This window comes from Phalacrocorax aristotelis, chromosome 1, assembly GCF_949628215.1.
Source record: "Phalacrocorax aristotelis chromosome 1, bGulAri2.1, whole genome shotgun sequence".
In the NCBI taxonomy this organism is placed as follows: domain Eukaryota; kingdom Metazoa; phylum Chordata; class Aves; order Suliformes; family Phalacrocoracidae; genus Phalacrocorax; species Phalacrocorax aristotelis.
In genome coordinates, this window is record NC_134276.1 from 176,877,449 (window position 1) to 176,883,857 (window position 6,409).

Below are 6,409 nucleotides of genomic sequence, written 5' to 3' on the forward strand. Positions count from 1 at the left end.
ATTAGACTTGTTGACTTAGGAGAGTTGTACCAATGTATAAAATGGTAGCTGAATTTAATAAATGTGAAAGTGATTGTGAAATAAGGTATTGACATATTTCTTTTTGCAATGCTTCATTTCTTTTTGTGATCCTTTTAGGAAGATTATTCCACATTTTCCTATGGGGTGGAAAAATTGATGAAAGTGGTTGTATCCTTAGTGGGCCTGCTTATCAGCAGAGGCTGTGTAGGTCACATCTTCTGCAAATTAAGCATTCCTTATTTTGCTCTTATCACTAAAATGAGGTGCTGTTATACGAACATTATTTCCATAGCTTTGATAGCCATGCTTTTTTTTTTTTTTTTCGTAATCTGAAGACAGAGCCTTAGCAGGGTAATCTGAGATAAATTCTAAAGGTCAGAAATTTCCTGAAAATACAAGTAGGTGTTCTGGTAATTATGTGAAACCTGCTAGGTATAGAATTTCTGTTAACTACGAGGTCAGTTACGCATCAGCGGTTGCCTCAAAACATCATGTATGTCTGTGGTGAGTTTTGAACGGAGTTCACAAAAGCAGTTTTCCATCTGCCCGCTGTTTCTCACTGTCTAAACCTAAGATGGTAACAAAGAATTCAAAGCAACTTCTACCCAAGGCTGGCCCACCATGCTTACAGGTAGTAGAAAAACACAGAAACTGCATTCAAAGGAGGGTCTGTTGCATCCAAGTTCTTTTCATGAACAGTGGCCTCAATGCCCTGATTAATTGCATTCTGATTTGCTCTTCTTTACTTGTAAGCATTTGATGAACCTGAATCCTTTTCTTTGATCAATGCGTTGTAGCTTTAAAACTTCCTGGAGGTGTCTGCTGGGGTTCACTGCCTTTAAATGTGTTTCAAGCAACACTTTCTACATTTGCTACCTTTCTCGGAATTGCCCATGTTTTCTGAATTAGGATGTGTTGTTAGAAGTGGTGTTCTCAGAGAAGCTGGCTGCCTTCTTTTCTGAAACTGGCTGCTTAATAAAACTAGCTGTCTTTGTGCCACCTTGATTTACATTTATGCTAAAAAGTCTTAGCAACCTGCAGGAATGGAGAATATAAGTGCATTATGCTACAAACGTATTTTGTCCTACTAGATGTGCGCAGTCCCAGAAGGCAAGTAGAAATTAATGATGTGATGTAACTTCTCATTCTCGAGGTCTATGACCACTTCATCAAAGGAACATGCACTGGCAATGCTAGCTGGAATGTCTAAGGGCATTTTAAAAAAGCAAAAAACAGGCACACGCGCGAACTTTCAGTAGCTTCCCTTTGTCAGCTAATGGAAATACGGCGTCCTCACCTGGGGTAGCTTTGCTGAGAGGAGGTGTTCTCTGCTGATTTTCACACCCAGAAGTTCGGTTCTCTTCCATAAGAGTCACTGCCAGCTGATCAAATTTTGTGGGTCTTCAGGGCCAGAAAACCAAAAAGATTAAAAACGTATCTACCACTGTGTTTTTGGATGGAGGTGCTGTTTAGTTTTGGGTTTTGGGGGGGTTGTTGGGGTTTCTTGGTCTTGTGGAGTTTTTTGGGTTTGGTTATTTGGTTTGTTAGTTGTTGGGTTTGGGTTTTTTTTTTTTTGGGGTGGGGTGGTTTGGTTGGTTTGTTGGGTTTTTTTGGGTGTTTTTTTTTTTTTTTTTTTAGTGTGCCATCTCTAGGTCATTAAAGAGAATGCCTAGAACTGATTTCTTATGTGTTGGTCTGTTAAATTCATAGAGAAACAAAGCAGGTGAGTTTATGTGTCAGAAAAGGGGAAGGTAGAAAATCACAGGCTTTTTTCTACTGGATATTACTCTAATAATTTATCCTTCCTCTCCTTCACATGCAGCAATTTGGAGACTGAGATAATTCTGTACTTGCTTTTCACATTGTTAACCATCTTGTGTTTGAGAAGCTGTCAGAAAGACTTTGTTGTAATCATGAGGCATCTCCAGTGTTGAAAGAGGCAAGCAGTTATCTCCTTCAAGACCTATTTAGGCTATTTTTTTTTTCCACAGAGAACATTTCAAAATATTAACTGAACTGGAAGGTACTCAGGAAGGAAATCTGGTAAGATGGCACCTACATGATGACCCTATAAAATGTTTTGGTTTGTGGCTTTTGTTGCACCCTTTTTGATTGTGGGCAGCTACGGGCTTAAAGATGATAGAAAAAGAAATCTGGTTATCACAGGTTTCTTAATGTTTATTACAGCATCTGTTGTGTTTACCTAGAATTTATAGTATCTCAGTACCTGTTTTCTGGCTTTTTCTCTCCTTGCTTATGTGTTACAGGTTGGATGGAATTAATTGGATTTGTGCATGGAAACTTCTGTGTTTATTGTTACCGGCAGAATTTTTTGTGTCCAGCATCCCCAGAGAAGCAGCTTCAAAATACGAAAAGTAATAGCCATTTCTGTGTGGTAGGATTTTTTTTTTTTTGCCGCTGTGTTCTCATGAAAGATGTTTAATATTTTAGGATCTTTTGCTGGCTTGTGTATTTTTTTTAGCTCGTGTCTTCTGACCTTTTGCTGTCATTTCCTCTCCCAGTTTTAGGAGAAAAGAGGAGCCTGAGACACTCTGGAAAAGGTAGAAAAAATGGTATTTAGAAGGTGTGCTGTCCAGTTATCTAACTAATGAGGCCTCTCCCTGTAGAAACTTGACACTGCTTTCGAACTGCCCTTTGGAGGAGTCTAAAAGAACCTCTGGCAGACTCCTTCCAAGTACCAGAAATAATCATATGAAGACCTGAGAGGCTCTCCTGTTAGCAAGGCGAGGCCAGCAGGCAGCCCCTCACCAGCACTGGTGAGAAGGGCTAACCTCGGGGCTGGGAGAGGCGAAGGTGCCTGCTTCGGTCCCAGTGCCGATGTCTGCCTACCTCGCTGATGGGCTCTTTGCTGACTGCCGCAATGGTGGGCTCCTTTCATAACCCTTGGTGGGGGAGGTTGTCAGGAAGGAGACCTGCAGACATTTAACTGCCTACCAACGTGCCTCTGCTGAGCTAGAAGGCAAGGACTGTCCCCCTCATGGCAAAGCTGGTCTTTATAGCAACTTTTCAAACCGTCAGCCCCCTTAGTACTGTCTAGCTGCAGGCAGGCGTAATAAAGAGGGCAGAGGCTGGACAGAGATGAACTAGAGAGAAGATGTGAAGAAAAAGGTAAGGCAGAAGACTTAAAATGGTAGCGCTAAGGGGCAGTGGGGGAGATGAAAATGCAGGGGATGACAAAGAGCTTCTTTGCAGCCAGAAGGCAGCAGGGATTTGGGGTGCTTCTTCCCCATCTTTCCCCATGCTTCTGTTTCATGATGCATCTCATATTTGGTTGGAAGTTGGGAGTGAAACTTGGCAGGAACTGATTAACTCGGGCTCAGAGGACTCTGTTCCAAGGATACCTCCTGGTGTTCTGGTGTCTTTTTTTTTTTTTTAAATATATATCCCATTTCTGGGGTTGTTGGTAATTCTGCACGCTATTATTTTGAGAATTTTGGCCAAGGCCCTCACAAAACTCACCTTGGGAAGAGCATGCCATGGGCTATGGCTGCCTTCCAGTACTTAACACTTCTTGTGGGGAAACCCCAGGCCATTATAGGGAACCACAGGTTAAAACCAGTGGAAGCTAAAATAGCAGCTTTGGTGATGTATCTTAAAGCGATACTCCCTTTTCTTGCCACCTCTGTCAAGTAAGTGAACACTTAATATGACTAATTCTAGGATCCTGTGATTTGTCTTGGCATGAATTAAATCCTGCACTCATATTGGTAAAATTACTTCCCTGAAGTAATTTCTTTCAACAATAGTATTTGCCCTGCAGATGCTAGTGATTAACCATAGGTTTCAGTTTTGAATACTGCAGCTGTTTTCATCCCCTAAACATTCTTGAACTCTTCTCCTTTCTCAGTGTTTCATAACCAAAGGGAACAGCAACAGAGGTCAAACCAATGCTACAAGGTTTTTTTTTCCCCTTTAAAACCAGCATTTTGGAAGTGCCCGATATAGCAACACAGTTTAAACCAAGTTTTAATATTCTGCTTTTTATGGTTTTAATATGCTTTTAAGAAATATCTGTTCTAGATGTTATTGTTGCATAGATCCAAGTAACTATAGGGAAACAAGCACTCAGAAAAGTTTGCTTATTTATTAAAACCAAGATAGTGAGAAGGGAATTGGTTGTCAGTGCCAGATAATTAATTTGCCATATTCCTTGTGTTTCTTTTCTGATACCTTAACCCTTCTTTCAGACTATGTGATTTCTAAGTTTTTTTTCCAATTTTATCTTGATATGCCTCCAAACTCTCTTATTTCAGATGCTCCCATCCTTCTTGGAAATGAGCTTCTTCAGTAACAGCCCTAATGCTAAAGACTTTTCTGAAATAAAATATGAAGCAACATCCAGCAACAAAAATCCCTGGGGGAGAGGATAGGAGACGGGGCAGATAAAAGCAGACAGTAGCTGTAATGACATCACTACTCATTAATATTTGTTGCTCATTCATATCTTTTGACTCTTCCCTCTGGAACGCCAGCTGTGAAGAACAGCCTCCCCAGTAGTATAGGTCAGTGTAAATACTCCTCCTTCATGTACAGTCAGAAGCAGTCAGTATGGAAGAGATTTCATGAGGCTGTTTACTCCATTATTCTATATTATCTGGAAAAAACAGTGTGCCTTCTCATCTGTGATGGAGACTCAACCATATTCTCGGGTAATCTGTTCTATTGCTTCTGTGCACTTCATGTTAGAAGTAGCTCCCTACTGACTAACCTGAATCATTCTTGCTACAGTTTAAGCTGATTACTGTTTCCGCTATCCCATCCTTTCATTATGCAACAGCTTTGGAAACTATTGCTTTGATCTGAAGTCTGCTAAATATGACTGGTTAGGAAAATTACATTAACTGGACATGTTTAGTCCATTCTCATTATTCTCCCTTAAGTGCTAGTTGGTGCCTTTCTTGTGCTGAAAGTGATGCCCTACATTAGGCACAATGCTCTGGTTAAAGTCTTGCCAGTGAGGTACTTGCCTTACAGATTTTATTTGTCAGTGTGTTTTGTGTCTCTGTTTTTTTTTCTTTTTTGGCAACAACCTGATGTTATTGAGTATTGCTAAGGTTGTGAGGAGTTTTAACCCACACATTTTCTTCTCAAGAACTGCTTTTTCTGGCATCATTTCACTTGAGGAATGGTGAAGTTCTGCCATGCTATGAGATATGGGGAGATGTTCCTGCTGGAAAACGTGGCCTTGAGTGTCTTGGTTGCATGAGAGCTTTGTGCTTATGCTTCTTTTCAAATAGCTAACATGCTCTTGTCTGCTTTTACCTGAGATCAGAAGTATTATTCCTCCTTCCTAGTCTTGCTTTGTAGGATAGGTGTCAATGAAATCCGTATTATCAACATGGAGTCATATAATGGAAAATAAAGAAGACCCAACCGATGATTTTTTAAAAAATTTTTTTTTAAGAGCATGGGGGAGGGTAAAGGGAAGCTGAACCAAAATGCAAGGTGTTTAACAACAGCTCTTTTCAGATGCTGTAATTTAAATGGCCTCTTATGCAATTAATAAATGTAAAATAATTTATGCAGGTATTTATTAGAATATGTTTTATCATTGCTTATTTTTGATGTCATGTGGAAAATCTTTTGTCTCAGCTGAAACATATCTTTATTAGACTTTGCTACGCATACTAATCCCTGCTACTGTCTGATGCATACCAGTGCAAGCAGACCACCTTCAGTCTACAGTCACTTTACTGTAATTCCCAAGCCAAACCTTGCTTCTCTTCAGCAATGTTCAAGGTGGAGGACTTCTATTATTTCCTGCTGCTCTGTTTTTTCTTCTTTTACTTAAATTAGGCTGTCTCAACCTGGTGAACTGGAAGGTAGTCTTTGGTAAACGTAGTGAAAGAGCACTGTTACCGGGTGAGATTTTTCCCCTTGTTACCTTACTGCCGTATTAATTTCTGCAGTGCCTTCCCCCTCCTCCCCAGTGACTTAACTACCATGAATAATACATAAAATTATGAACTGCCTTTCACCCTAAAGGAGCAGACCACAAGGTTGCTTTAGACACTACTCAGGATTATGTCAAGATTACCAACTTGTTAGTATTACCTTTTTGGCTTAATTACTTTTTTCCCTCGCTATAATGAAAAGAGTAGTAAAGACAGTAGCTGTAGCAGTTGCAAATAATCACAGACTTCAAACTGTTCCTTTGCACTTTTACTTCAAACGCAGCATTTTTGATAACTTGTTAGATTGACTTGTGCTTTTGGGCTGTACAGAGTATTTGATGGCAGCAGTTAATGCAGACTGCATTCATCACTCATATTTATGAGACATTTAAAGGTGTAAAAAGATGGTTCTGACACTTAAAAAAACAAACCAGAACAGTAACAACATAGCAATGCTCAGTTTAGACTGAATT